The following is a 15738-nucleotide window of genomic DNA, read 5'->3' as shown; positions in this document are numbered from 1 at the left end:
TACAAATACCTTTGTACACACACATGGATATAAATGTACATACACCCATAAACCATTTAAAGATATAAATACAAATTTATGAACTACTTTACTTTCATTTACTAATTTCAATTACTTGGAATTAATTCTTTTTTTAAGATTTATTTATTTTATGTATGAGTATATGTATAGCTGTCTTCAGACACACTAGAAGAAGGCATCGGATCTCATTACAGATGGTTGTGAGCCACGATATGGTTGCTGGGAATTGAACTCAGTACCTCTGGAAGAGCAGTCAGTGCTCTTAACTGCTGAGCCATCTCTCCAGCCCCTGGCATTAATTCTTTAAAAATCTTGTATCTATTATTTATTTCTGTTGTTGCCATGGAATATCCCTGAGAAAAGCAAGCATATTGAGATAAATGCTGAGATAAGTACTACACTTGTTTCCTCCTGTGAGTCTGTCTGGTACTCTAACATAGTAATAGTGGTGCTGGCATTCAGGATGGGTGGGTCATCCCTCCTCAGTTTAATTTTTTTGGGCAGACCCTCACAGGCATATCCAGAGCTGTGTTCTCATGGTGATTATAAACCTAGTTAATATGACAATAAAGATTAGCCATCATAGTCCCGTTCCTTGTCAGCTTGACTCCCAAACATATTAGTTTGCATGGTAGCCTTCCATTACTATCCCTAAAGTCTCACTTTCACATTATAACTCAAAATGCATTTAGTTCATCTCTAAACATTTTTATAGTCTTTAATAGTTCCAATATGACACAAAAGTTGAATGTTTGGTCTGAATTTCAAAGGCTATATTTTAACTCTGAGTCCTTACAAAATAAAAAAAAAAGCAAGTTACATATTTCCAATATATAAAGCAGCAAATAAACATTTCCACTCCAAAATTGAGGTAAAGAGTGCCGCTATCAAGGCTAGCCCACCCCTAGAAGGACAACACAAAATCCTTCAGCTCAGTTTCTGGCATCTGAAGATCACGATGAAGGCATTTGGTTTCTACTAGACACAAGCAGTCCTGCTCCTGCATCTCTTATACCTGCCTCATGCATAGATTCTTTCTAGGAACAGATGCACCCATTGCCCACAGCTGTCCTCAGTAGCCATCCCACAGACTTAGCATTTTCAATATCCTGGGATTTCTACTACAACTTGGGTTTCACCTTCTTGGCTTTATGCGACAGACTGTCAAGATATCTTTGCATGGAACATGACCTGTGACACTTGTCTTACTGGTTTTCTGGAATCTCAGTGTAAGCCTTCTTGGTATTCAATCTTATCTTTCAAGCTTGCAAGATCAGCATCCTGTGGACTGTGTTGCCAAGATCTGGTGCCAGCTCAAAATGTAGCATGTGATAGTATGTTTGCTTGGACTACAATTCAGACAGTGGAAAACATTTTCCTAAGCAGTTGTTTCTACCTGGACAATCTATTCAGTGGCACTCTCCATTCAAGCTCTCTCTTTTCAATTAATGTCCGTGTTCACAGGTTGGAACCTTTGACAGGTGTTGTACGTGTTCACAGGTTGGAACCTTTGACAGGTGTGTGCCTGTCTTCAGAGTATGTTTCATATTGGCTTAATGAAGAATAGTAGGTTTATTTTTAATGGTGTTATCTAATGATTTCAGTTGCTTTCCTATCATCCTTGTGTGTAACTTTAATTTACCCCACACTTTTCCTCATGAAGATGAACATTTTTTCATATCTTTTTACTCCTTCTCCTGCCTTCTCTTTCTCTAGATCTGGATAAGAGCAATCATCAGTACCCACAATACAGTCTGGATGCTATTATGTCTTGAGATTTCTTCTACCTAACAATTCAGCCTTAATCATTTCCCAGCATATTTCTAGGACTTCCCCAACCTGTAGCTTCAAATGATTTCACGTTCCTTCCACAAACTCAGAGTCTCAAGACCCACGTGGTCAACGGCCTGACTCCTGGTACTTATGGTCCTTATTAGTTATACTTTCCTCATTGCTGTGACAAAATACCTGACAGAAAGAACTTGAGCAGAGAAGGATTTATTCTGGCTAAAATTGATTTACTTTAGGTTTGTTTAGTTTGAATGGCATATAGTCCCCCTTGGTAGGGAAGGCATGGTGATAGAAGTCTGGGGTGGCTAGTTCCATTATATCTCAAGTTTGAAAGTAGAAAAAGATGAATGCTAGTGTACACATAGTTTATCCTTTGCTCCTTTCATTCATTCCAGCCCCCATAGAATAGTGACATCCTCTTTCAGGGTAGGTCTTACCTCTTCAGGCAAGCCATTCTGGAAAGGACTCAAAGATAGGTTCAGAATTGTGTCTTCCAGGTGAGTCTAAATCTAGTCAAGTTCATAAGGATTAGCAACCATACTGTGAAAACAATATACCTAATAATGCATCTCTAATTGTACAAACTTTGTTCAAATGCCTGTCAGCTGTGTGTGGCTAGTAGCTACCATATTGGTTAGCGCATGCTGCTTTAGCTGTCTAAGTTTAGTATAATTCCTCACAGCAGATATACATTTTATATTATGTGAAAATTATATTTTTATCATTCATACATCCATTTCAGCTGTTCCAAATTTTGACAAAGCTTGCTGTTCAGACATGGATGAGTCTGTTGATCTTGTTTTAAATGTCTTGATTTTTACAGGCTGAAGAGGTGGCTCAGTTGGGAAAGAGATGCTGTGTAAACACATGGATCTGGGTCTGAATCTGTGACACCTGTTTAAAAGTTGGGGCAACAAACCATTTATCTGAAACCCCAGTGCTAGATGGGCATAGTCAGGCAAAAACAGGATGATTCCTGCGGCATTCAGGCAAGTCAGTGTGACAGAATCTGTAAGTGTATATCATAAAGAAATTTTGTCATAGATTTCCATTACAGAGTGAGAACTTTAACTTATTTCAAATGATTTACTTTATAGAGGTATTTTTCCAAGCATCTTAAGCACTATCTAAGCCAGGAAATACTTATATATTTTGCCAATATAGGAATTTAGTTGGAACTCAAACTTCACCCTTATCCTGGGTGATAAACAGCAGGTGAAGAGTGAAATGGGATAATATTGGGTCTGGAATATATATATTTTCTTTTTGGAAAGGACAATGAATTCACCTTCACTCAGACATTTAATTGGAACTTATTTTATTTATTAGAGTAATTCCACTATGTCAGAACATATCTTCTCTTTAATTCCAGGATTAAACACATACATGAACATATGCTCTAGATTAAAGATAGAAAACATAAATATAAACTTACATATTTTATAGATTGTGTCATTTAAGAGCATGATGAGATGACAAAATTTAGATCTCATATACTTAAATTTTAGCATCCATGGTTGCAAAGAGGAGGAAGATCCAAGAACCACTGAATGACTTGTAGATCATCATAGACCTAATATATTTGACTCGTGGACTCTAATAATTTGTCTTTAGTATACAGAGTCTTGCCTCCTGTATGTTGAATTCTTTCCTATTGTCCCTCTTCACTTTAATCCTAGTTCTGGGTTTGCCTGGTTTTCATGTGAATATTAAGCCCTTTGGCTAGTGCTCATATAAACTCTAGTGGTTTTAGGCTTTCTAATTTTTCAGTTAAATTTTATAGAATTTATTATTTTCCTAGTGGTAAATTTTTATGTCTGTTAAGATATAACAAACACATTCTAATAACATTACTTCATTGTATGGATACACTCTAAGGCTATCGAGTAATCAAGAAGCATAAACAGTAGAACTTTGTAAAAAAAAAAAAGAGTAGAGGGACTGAATTCCTAAAGGAGGCCAACAGGAGGTATTACTGCCTGAGACAGGGAAAAGAAGGGTGTATCCAAACCTAACAGATGATGAATACCAAGAAATGAGGACACTCTAGTGAGGGAGGGTGGGAAGGTCCCATCTGTGAGCAATCTTAACTACTGGGCCATCTACAGATTTGTTCTGTAGACAGTGAGGACTCAAGCACTGGTCTGTGTGCACATGCATGCATGATCAAGTACACTCAGCTGAATGATGACATGCTTAGACTGTATTGTTAGTGCATAACTGTTTTAATAAAATCACTATAGCTAAGGGTAGAGAGATGGCTCAGTGGTTTAAGAGCAATGGCTGTTCTTGTAGAAGACCTGGGTTTGATCCCCAGTCCCCTTGTGGTGACTAACAACCATCTGTAACCTCAGTCCCAGGGGATACTATGTTCTTTTCTGGCCTCCATTTGTAGCAGGCATATACATGATACATACACATCCAAGATAGCAGAATTCTCATATGCATAAAATAAAATAAAATAAAAATAAATCTCAAAAAACAGATAACTATATCTAAACCATATATGATATGGTTTCAATAGGATTTTTATCTAGGTCTGATAGGAAAGATAATTTGGGTATTAAGCGCAGTTGCTTAGGATCACTGCCGAAACGTTTAGAAGTTCCAAAGTCAAACTCCCACTTATAAGGGGTCTTGAGTTGTCATCTAGGATGTGTAACCAGGCAATCAGAGGTCTAAACTTACAGGTGATTCTAACATCAGCCAGGGTTGAGATCTCCAGAAACAACACACATTTAATGCTTGCCTCAGATCAAATAGGAGCAACACATGGCTATAAATACCATGCCCAAAATTGTTGTGAAATTGGTTTTGAGCAAGATCACACAGATAGAGATACACGTGATACAGATGATTTGAAGACTGATTCAAAAGACTGACTTACTAGATTCACATCTAATCTTATACTTTGTCATCAAAAACCCCAAACGTATAATTTAGAGATGACCATGAAATCTATAAAAGTCATCCTCCTCTAGGCTTTTTAAAACAACACAGGTATAAACCATTTAGTGACAAATCTCAGAGCCAGGAGGAGTTAGCAAGAAAGACAACCACTCCCATCGGAAGAACAATGATTTTGGCCACCCAGATGCTCCAGGACTCCCAGGGACTAAACCATCAACCAAGTGGTACACAGGGTTCCAGCTGAAAATGTGGCAGAGGAATGCCTTGTTGGGCATCAGTGGGAGGAGTGGTCCTTGGTCAGGTGAAGGCTCAATAGATGCCCCAATAAAGGGAAATCGAGGGGGGAGGGAGGTGGAAGTGGGTCGGGTGGAGGGGCATATACGTGGAGGTAGGGGGTGAGAGGAGGGGTTGAGGGTCTTTGGGGAGGGGAGAAAGGTTTTACCATTGGAAATGTAAATGAATATGATATTCAATAAATAAAAAAAAGAAAGACAACCACTCAACTTTTCTATTGGGTATTAAAGATGAGTCTATAAAGGAACCTAATATGTTCCTGGATATAAATATTCAATGTCTTATAGATTAACAGTTGTTCCAAACTTAGGCATGAAATCCCAATTAAATTGAAAATTGTCAGATTTATTTTAAAGTTAATAAACAGACAAGAACCACATAAATCATTAGGTTATTCAAGAAAAGGCCTACACTTATTAAAAACATTCCATATTTCATTATACCAATGAGTACTGCTGCAAGGACCAAGTATAGTCACAGAACCCTCTATATAGACATGGGACCATACTCTAGTGCCTACTGTGTCATAGGAGAAAGAAAGTATTTTTAATATTTTATTTCAGAAATTGGAAGAAAATCCCATCACATACTTACAATACACATTAAACCAAAATAAGTTCCACACAAAGAGTTAAGTATTGAAAATGTAATGTGTGTGTGTGTGTGTATGTGTGTGTGCATGTACGTGTGTAATGATTAGAAAAGAGGTAATAGAAACTTGATATTTGTAAATGTATAGGCATCTAAACCTAGATGGAAGGTAGAAAATAATTTTGAGTACATGAGGTATTAAAAACTTCTGTATATCAAAAATATACCATAAGTTGAGAAAGCATAGGCAACATAGGAAAAATTTTGCAAACAGATGTCATAACAAATACAAAGAGTTTTCATGAATTAATGAATAAAAGCTATGCTGGCTGATTTTGCATCTACTTGACATAAGCTAGAGTTATCAGAGAGAAAGGCGTCTCAATTGAGCAAATGCATCCCGAAGATTCAGCTGTAAGGCATCTTCTCAATTAGTGATCAATTGTGAAGGGCCCAGCCCATTGTGAGTGGTTCCACTGCTGGGTTGGCAGTCCCGGGTTCTATAAGGAAACAGGTTGAGCAAGCCAGCGGAAGCAATCCAGTAAGCAGCACCTCTCCATGGCCTTTGCATCAGCTCCTGTCTCCAGATTCCTGCCCTATTTGATTTCCTGTCCTGACTTCCTTTGATGATGATTGGTGATATGGAAATGTAAGACAAATAAATAAACCCTTTTCTCCCTAACTTGCTTTTTGGTCAAGGTGTTTTGCTGCAGCAATAGAAACCCTATTAATAGAAAATAAACTGGTAAAAAAAAACCTGGTAACAGACAATAAATCTGCAATTCTTAAGTGAAATATACCAATGGGGAGATGAGGCATTCATAAATACAATGAATATATGTCTTACAATCATTCCAACAATCAAAAAAGAGGTAACTAGACACTATGCTTACCAACCACATCACTATTTAGAATAATTTTATTTTTAATTAGGATGAGGGAGATTCAAGTTAGAAAGGGCATCTTATGTCCCTTGATTTTTGTTTGTTTTGTTTTTTAAATTGATTATTTGGAAATCTCACATATGCACCTTAATCACACTCATCTTCCAGTCTTTTCATGCTCACCCACTCTCATCCATGACTTTAACCCCCTTTCAAAAGAAGAAGAAAAGAAGAAGGAAAAAAAATACACATCCATTTTGTGTTGTTCAGATACTGGAGCACAGTTAAACTCTTAGCGGCTATTCCTACAAGGGAAGGTGAGTCTTTCTTCACCTGCACCCCAGCCAAAAGCCATCAACTGTGAAAAGCCATGTGGGAGTGGAGGAGAGGGTCAGTGAGAGGCTGAATCAGCTCTCCCTTGTGCCTGTGGTGGTGTGGGATGTATGTGCCCATGGACATAACCATGGTTTCAGTCAGCAGCTCAGACCAACCATGGACATCCTATGGTCTTCAGTGGTAATACGTCCACAGACATTAACCTGGCCATATCAAGAGCACTGACCCACACTCATGGCTCTTACATAACACTTGCACAGCAAGTGCCTCAGTGTGACCTCGGGTGGCTACACATGCTACTCACATCCAGATGCCCCCACCCCTCCAGGACAGCAAGGCCTAAGGTATTAGTCAGTAGCACAGACTGCATACAGTCTGTGGATCTCAGGTTTCTTCATGGTCTGGGGCCTCTGCATGGAACATGACACCAACATGGCTTCCAGTGGCAAAATGAAGGTCCTTTGAGGAGCTCCAATCCAGGAAGTGAATCTTACCTCATCCCGGGCTTCCATTCTTGCCCAAAACCAGGGTAATACCTCAGAGGCCAGGTAGCAGCTTATTTAAGGGTTGAGACTGAGTTTGCATAAGGTCCAGCCTGATGCACACCTCTCAACAGACTCTATTCTCCGGCTTTCTTTGTTTTCCATCTCTCCATTGTGTATTTGTTTATCTTAGTGCATCATGTATTTGTTCACTGTCTGCAACGATGGTGGGGTGGCCTCCAATCCTTTGTTACTGAAGGGTTAATGGTATAATACTATTGAAGAGTACTTTATCAACATGAATAAAAAATGTTTGAAGTCTCTTTGATCCATATTTTCTACATCTAAGAATATGTATCAAAGAAATATCAAAGGGGAGTGAAAATTACACTCTTTGTAACACTATTCTAATTATAACACTGTTCTAATAGTAAGTGTGAGAAAAATCTAACATGCAATAAGTTGAGGATTGGTTGTATAAATTTTGATAAATTAATACATTATTATATGTAAACCTAAAGAATTTTTTCCAAATGTAAAATCAAGAATTAAAAAATTAAAAATAAAAGTAAGTGTATTCTATTTTATTTTACTTTTTAATGTCTAAATTAGTAAAATGTTACGTCTGACTCAAAGAGTGTTGTAAAGTTGGTGTTTATTAGCATCTTAGTGAATGAGTCAGTGTAATAATAATGTTGTTTCGCTTATGAAACTGGCTAATGTCCTAAAGAACAGCCATGTCTCCTCCTTAGGAAATATCAGCAGTTCAAGTTGGAAAGCCACCTAAGGATCAGCATGAATCCTCAATAGTCCTATAAACCTTAACAACTAATAAACAAATGAGTTGAACAAATTTAAATCTTACAGATACCCCCACTGGGGACCCAGACTTGTTTAATCTGAGAAGATGTGCTGTTCGACTTCTTGTAGGATGTCCAAGTTTTGGGCATTCTTTCTAAACAAGCCAGATGATGACATCTCTAAGCTAGAAGACAGAGAAAAAAAATTGAATGAAGACTGAAGAACTGTGAAATTGTTTTCATGAGTATATGAAACATACATTAGAATAATAGAGAAAGAATGTAAGATTGAGAAAGAAAAGTAAATATTGAAGCAAGTATTGCTCTGAATAGTGAGATGGACACTCAGTCTTGGGTTCAGGAAGTTATAGGAGTGCCCAGTGGTTTTGTGCTAAAGTCATCACAGATTAAATTGTTCAAAGTGGACAAAACTGGGGACAAAGTGAAATATTGAAAAAAGAAAAACCTAGAAGGGAAAAAGCACTTAATCTTTAGAAAAACAAGATTTAAAAATGAAAATTGTTTTCAATTAGCAATAATTGCACCTCAGATAAACCTCATTGGTTATGATAGTGCCACTGTGCAAAGCTAAGACAAAAAGCTGTAATGGATGGTTTATTAAAAACAGGAAAAGAAAAGATTAATGGAATAAGATATTTAATGTAGAAGGAAATCAAAATGAGTGAGCAAACACACGCTTCTAGTCCCACCCCCTCCAACCCCCAAGACAGGGTTTCTTTGTATAGCCTTGGCTGTCCTGGAACTCACTCTGTAGACCAGGCTGGCCTCTAACTCAGAAATCTGCCTGTCTCTGCCTCCCAAGCACTGGAATTAAAGGTGTGTGCCACCACCACCCAGTCTCTTCTAGTTTTATATTCAGAGAAAACATCCTTCAGAAGTGAAAGAGATAATCAACAGGCTGAGGCACAGCAAGCAAAACTATTTCTCTCTGCAGAGGTCATGACTGCTGATGTAGATGACATACCACTCAAAGTGATGAGAACTGAGAAGGCATAGAAAGTAAATATCTAAACTAACTAAGACACCACAGACTTCAGGTAAACACAGAGATCACTGAGACAAGATTACTAATTCAGAAATCAACTCACATGTCCATGACCAACTATTTTAAACAAAGATTCCAAGGTTATTTAATGGGGAAATATTTTCTCCATTTGTACTTGCAAAGCTAAAGAGCCATGTTCAGTTGACTGAATAAAAAACTCAAATCCTGGCCCAAATTGTGTTTTTGATGGATCTCAAGTATTTCAGGAATATTAACTTTGAATATGTCAGAAAACAGAAGAGGGAATTTTGACAAATTAATTTTATTAGACATGTGTACATTGGCCCATAAATAAAACTATGTGAGGAGAACTTTTGAGATAACTCTATGGAAATGAGCTAAGGTCTGGAAATCTCCTTAAAATGTGTTGTTCTTGGAACAGGCTTTCTAAGGAGTGATAAATAGGAGTGGGTTTACTTAGATTACCCATTTACCTTATCCATTATGATTCACAATGATGTTTCAAGGGACATGTTCACATGACTACATATAGCCTAAACTCATGTGACCTTGCCCTGGTTACTGTATACTCAAGTGAACTTTGCCAAACCCTCAGAATACCCTTAAAGTATAAATTGTCTGATGACTTGAATCAAGATAGCTATTTCATGAGACTTTTAGGCTCTACTCTCCTAGGTTCATGTCACCAACTAGAACACTAACTAGTACACTAGGTAGTAACTAGTACACTAATACCAAACTCAGATGAGGGCAACAGAAACATGAAAACAAGCAAAAGCATTCAATAGTGTTTGAGTAAAGATGCAAAAAATCTTAACAAACATTAGGAAATCAATATAAGAATATGTATAAAGAACTCTATATCACAGCCACATAACACTGATTATGAATGTACAAGGTAGATTTAACAAGAATAAATTTTATCAATGTGATTTACCACAAGAGAAAAAATTGAAACCATGTCATAATATCAATACACGCAGGAAAACAATTTGACAAAATTTGACATTAATTTCTCATAACATTTCTCAGTAAACAAGGAATAGATTGGAGTTTCTCTCCCTTGATACAGACATTAACAAACACATTCTAGAAAACATGTTTCTTAATGGTTGAAAACTTAATAATCTGTTCCGAAGATCAGGGGCAAAGAAAGGAAATTTCCTCTACCAGAAACACTGATGTATCGGTACAAAAAGATAAGAGAAGGTAAGAAATAAAGATTAAGAGGGAAAATGTAAACCAGCTTTCAGTTTTAGATGGCATGCCTATTTATAAAGAACATCCCAAGGAACTGACAGAAATCAAATAAAATGATAATGGAACTAAAAGGCAACAATATCAAGCTGTCAGGATAAAGATGTAATATAACTACCAATTGTTTTCCTATGTAACAGTAATAATCAATAAAATGATATTTACAAACATAGTGAGAACAATGAAATACATAGGGCCTGGAGAGATGATTCAATGCTTAAGGGCTCTCCCAATGCTAACTGCTCTCCCAAAAGATTCAGGTTAATTCCTAGCACCCACATGGTGGCTCACAATGATCTGTAACTCCAGTTTCTTTTCTAGTCTTTGTGTATATCAGGCATGCAAGTTACATAGACATATATAGATGCAAAACATCCATACACATAAAATTAAAATAAATGCATAAAAGTAAAAAATGACACATGCTGGAACAAGTCTAATCATACCATGTACCAAGTCCTTATGCAGAAAATTAATAACTTGATGAAAGAAATTGAAAAATCTGAAGAAATAGAGTCTTGTTCTATGCACATGGGATGGTAGTTTAAGGACTGAGGTATTGTTTTTTTTCCCCAAATTTGGTCTATACATCACAAAGTAAACTCACAACTGCAAAGTAGCTTCAAAGTTTGTATAAAATGGCAACACCTCTCCAATAACTAGAATAATACTAAAGAAAAACACATTGGAGGGCATTTCATAAAAAAAAAAAAGAATGTCAACAAGGATATTAAGGTGTTCAACATCATTTGTTTTTAGGAAATTACACATTAAAACAATGAGTGCACATGTATTAGAATGACTGAAGGGGATGGCAGATGGGCAAGTTGCTAATGTGTTTGTCATGAAAGTATAGGAAACTGAATTCCAACCCCCAACACCCAAATAGAAGCCAGATATTGCAAAGTATGTTGTAATATTAATGCTGAGGATTTGGAGATGGTTTGTTCTGGAGTTTGCTGGCTAGCCATCCTTTCTAAATGGATGATCTCCAGGTTCGAGAGACCCTGACTCAAAAAATAAGGTGGAGAGTGATAGAGAAAGACAGCAAATGTTGACTTCTATACAGTATGCAATACACTTACACACACATACACACACACACGTACACACACACAGACAAACAGAAACACACACACATACACATACACACAGACAAACAGAAACACACAGACAGACAGACAGACACACACACATACACACTGACAAACAGAAACACACACACATGCACAGACAGAAACACACACACACACACACACACACACACACACACACACACACATACACACACATAGATAAAGAAAACCAGAATGGCTTAAATTCAAAACATTAACAGCAATGGCTAATGGCTGGTCATGTTATGGAGTAATGAGACAGAAATTGCTGAGAGTTCTAATGATCAGAATCTGATCATTACTGAGCTGTTTACCACCGGTAGGGACAGAAACTAGTACAACTATGTTGGAAATAAGACTGTCAGCTTCTTACAAAGTCAAACACACTTTTGCCAAAGGATTAGGTGACCTGAGTACATACTAATTCAATTTAAAAAGATTGAAAATCTGTGTGTGCCTGTGTGTAGTAGCAATATCCACATTTGCCAAACATGGGATCAATCTGCTGATTAAATGAATTCATTGGGAGAATGGACAGTTGGACCATGGTACATCCAGACAACAGAATAACTTGTAGTGATAAAAAGAGATTAATCACCAGCCTTAGGAAACAGAACAAATATTTACTTAAGCACTGCCTAGTGAAGTAAGGTTACATGTTGTATGAGTGCAATTATAAGAGTTTTAAAATAAATGGTAAAACTATTAAGACAGTAAAATGTCAGTGCTACATGCTCACAAGGGGAGAGGGAGAGCTTTGTATATAAAGCATAGAAGATTTTTGTTGGAGTATTACAACTCTTTTTGTGGTTGTAATGGTGGAATTCCTCAAAATCTAGATATTTTTTTAAGAGCAAAAAGAGTAAAGTTATATTATTTTTTATAAAAGAGACAGTGTTGCATGTAGCTCAGCATGGCCTTGAACTCACTATATAGTGAAGAATAACTGAACTCCTGATTCTCTTCTTTGTCTCCCAATTACTGGGATTGCAGGCATCCAACATCAAATCTAGCTGTACACAGTGTAGGGATTCATCCTAGAGTTCTATGCATAATAAGCATGTACTCTGTCAATGTAGCTACAGCCCCATTCCCAGATGAATGTAATCTAAACAAAAAATCATAGTTATCAAAGATGGAATGCTGAATATCACAAAACAAGCCAACTTTATGGTGAGTATATAATACATTCAGTGGAAGAATGTTGATTGAACTAACTGGGAATTAGTGAATTATGTAAACTAAGTTCCAGTGACTGTATATAACCATTATGCTCTAGTTGAAGTCCCTTCCAAGGGAGTATGAGTTATTCAGGTAGCACCACATATGTTCACCACAACCAAATTCAAGGGATCCAGTTGGCTTTCTCTCCATTGGAGTGTGAGGATGTGATAACCAAGTGGGAGAAGTTAGAATCACCTAGGTAGAAGTAGATTAGAGTTGGAGGCATCATAGTGAATGAGTGCTTAACTTATAACAATATATGTGTGCATAGAATATTGAGAAACATGAACATGTTCAGATGAGAGCATTTTGGAGTTCGACATTGAAGTAACAATACACATGACATGCTGGTTTTGCTCCCAGTACCATGCTCCAGCAGAAGGAGCCAGGCTTCCTGGCCGAAGGCCCACTTGAAGATTGGGCTGGAAATATACAAGGAAATCATGGAGTTCCAAAGTAAGAATGTTACTCAGAAAACTTAAACACGTTTTACAGGACAGGGCTGACTGAAGAGGCAAAAGATCTAACAGAAACAGTTCCTAGTGGCCAAAGCTAGAACAACTGAGCCAAGTGAGAAATCAGGACAGGACTACATGAAATCCTCAGTAAAATTCACGAGTCTATTCAGATAATACAACAGACTACTGTAGAATAAATTAAGAATTTTTTTTTCAAAAATTACTTAAATAAAATTTGATCAAACTAATTTCTCATGCATAAAAATCTTAAATTAATTATTGGACACTCTTCAAGAAGAGGTAGCAAACAGAACTTCCCTTCCCTTGTTTGTAGGCTGCATATGGTGACTTCATTGCAAAGAGGACCTTGTTCACTAAATACATATATGTAAGCATCATGATCTAGTTAATGAAGTCATTTCCAAGGACACATATATACACAATGCACATAGGAAAGAGTCATTTAGTAGAGGAGAAAATGGCTAAACAAAGCCTTAACTGGTTGATAAGTTTTCCTGGAGAGTAATGTTTTGACCAACTTGCCATCACTGTGGTGAATTACCTGAGAAAGTCAAAAGGCAATAAAGCTTATTTTGTCTCAGTGTTGGCATGTTCAAGAGTTCTAGGCCATGGTCAGCTACTTGTAGCCTGATAGAGTATTATGGTGGAAGTGGGTGCACAGGAGGGTGTTCACTTCACAGTACTTGGAAGCAGAGAAGAACACAGAAGGGAGGCTGCTGAGTCCCATGTCTCCTTCCAGACACATGACCTAACTTCATTCTACTGGAGCTTACTTCTTAAAGATCCTACAGTCTTAGAGTGGCACATGTGGTAATGACCACGTCCGTAGGACATGGCCTTTGCAGGTCACACCAGATCCTAACAATGGTCAAATTTTCATATTGATAACATGCACTGCTGATGCCATGCAATGAAAATCATGTTTATCTCTGTGGTCTTCCTCTTTATGATAAGAAATCCCAGTTTATGAATTTAAAAAAAAAACTTGAAGACATTTAAACCAAGGGCATTGCACCTGAAGGATTGGGAAAACAGAAAATACCTCAGTCTTGAGTTTCCTATGGAGATCATTAAATGTAATATGGACTCTTGGAAGAGATGTTGGGACAGAAAATAGTTATTAGGTAAAATCTAAAAGCTTGAATAGAGCAGAGACTTTAGATTACAATAATGTAACAATCAGTTAATCAAACTTCAAATACCTAACATAAGAAGGGAGTGTGGGGCACATGGGGACATTCAGGACCATCCTCACCTTTAAAAACTGGTTTAAACCAAGCTTTAAAAAAGTTATTTTCTCCAGGTTGCTGAGTAATTTCCTCCCTGTATATTTAGGTACCTCAAATTATTTATAATGAATTTACACTACTTTCAAAGCCAGAAAAGGTTTTTCTTTTTTTCTTTATTTTTCTTTCCTTTGGCGCTCATGTGCTATAAGGTTTTTCTTTAATAATTGTGTGCATGCACACAGATTGTGTTGTGTTGGAGATCAAACTGAGACCCTTGGGAATTCTAGGTAAGCGCACTGCACTCTCAGTTAAATGATTGGTTTTCTGAAGGTCAGAGAAAAATTCTTTTAGTCTTTGTTTCCTTATTTCTTGCAGTGCTGTCCTCTCAGTACTAAGCCAACAAATCTTGGTGATTATCCAAGTTGAAGTTATATACATTCAAATCTTCCTAGTGAAAAGCAACAGTGTGATGCATTTCTTCTGACTTAATGAGAACATCTATAGGCTCAAAATATGCACAAAACAAAAACAAACTAACAAACAAAAAAAAACATAAAAGACTGAACAAATCCAAAATGGTGATTTGGTGAATGACCACAGACCTAGCTTTTGCTGAAGAGGAAGACCAGGTCATAATCAACTGTCTGGTGTGCAACATGCGAAATCATAAGGACCCTGAGTAAAACTGTTATTTCAGCAAGAGTGAGCTTTAGTACCATTTATTTAGTGAAGAACAAAATCTTTGTTTACACATGAGTCTCTTTTTGTTGAGAGAAACTGAGAAACTTGCCCTAGGATCCCAGATCTTTTTGCCCCAGTGCATTGCTTAATCTCTGCCTCTTTTCAATGATATAATCAGTTCAAGCCAAGCCATTGAAGCTGTCTTAATTTTCTGAAGATTTAAGGCTACTGCTGCCCTATGCCCTTCATCAGAGCCTGCAGCCAAGAGCAGGCAACCAGGAGCCCAGCAAGGCCACCCAAACTCTGCCTGCTGCAGGAGTGGTGGTCACATGCACAGCGCAGACCCTAAGGTTTCCTCCACACCCAAGAGCATAATTGGAAATGCTTCTGTTTGGGGGTCAGGCTTTGTGTGTGGATATGCCAAGCAGCACACATCGCTGGGCAGTAGAAAGTGACCCTCTTGCAACATCCTTTTGTTTGTAGAAACAAAATGCAAACAGAGAGTCTGTCTTCAGCTGGCAACAGCCTGGTGTTCATGAGAGCTGGATGACTGTTCACACCTGTGCTTACACATCCCTAGGTGTTCTGGGAATCTCCACTTTGGCTCTCTTTTGGTC

General features: G+C 37.5%; 1 pseudogene; it reads right to left on the bottom strand.

Moving 5' to 3' along the window:
- Positions 1-8573: 8573 nt before the first annotated feature.
- LOC127676822 (uncharacterized) lies at positions 8574-8699 on the bottom strand (annotated as a pseudogene).
- Positions 8700-15738: the final 7039 nt, after the last annotated feature.

Source organism: Apodemus sylvaticus, chromosome 1 (assembly GCF_947179515.1).
Source record: "Apodemus sylvaticus chromosome 1, mApoSyl1.1, whole genome shotgun sequence".
Classification (NCBI taxonomy): domain Eukaryota; kingdom Metazoa; phylum Chordata; class Mammalia; order Rodentia; family Muridae; genus Apodemus; species Apodemus sylvaticus.
The sequence above is the reverse complement of the archived record's forward strand: the minus strand, read 5'-3'. Positions and strand labels throughout refer to the sequence as shown.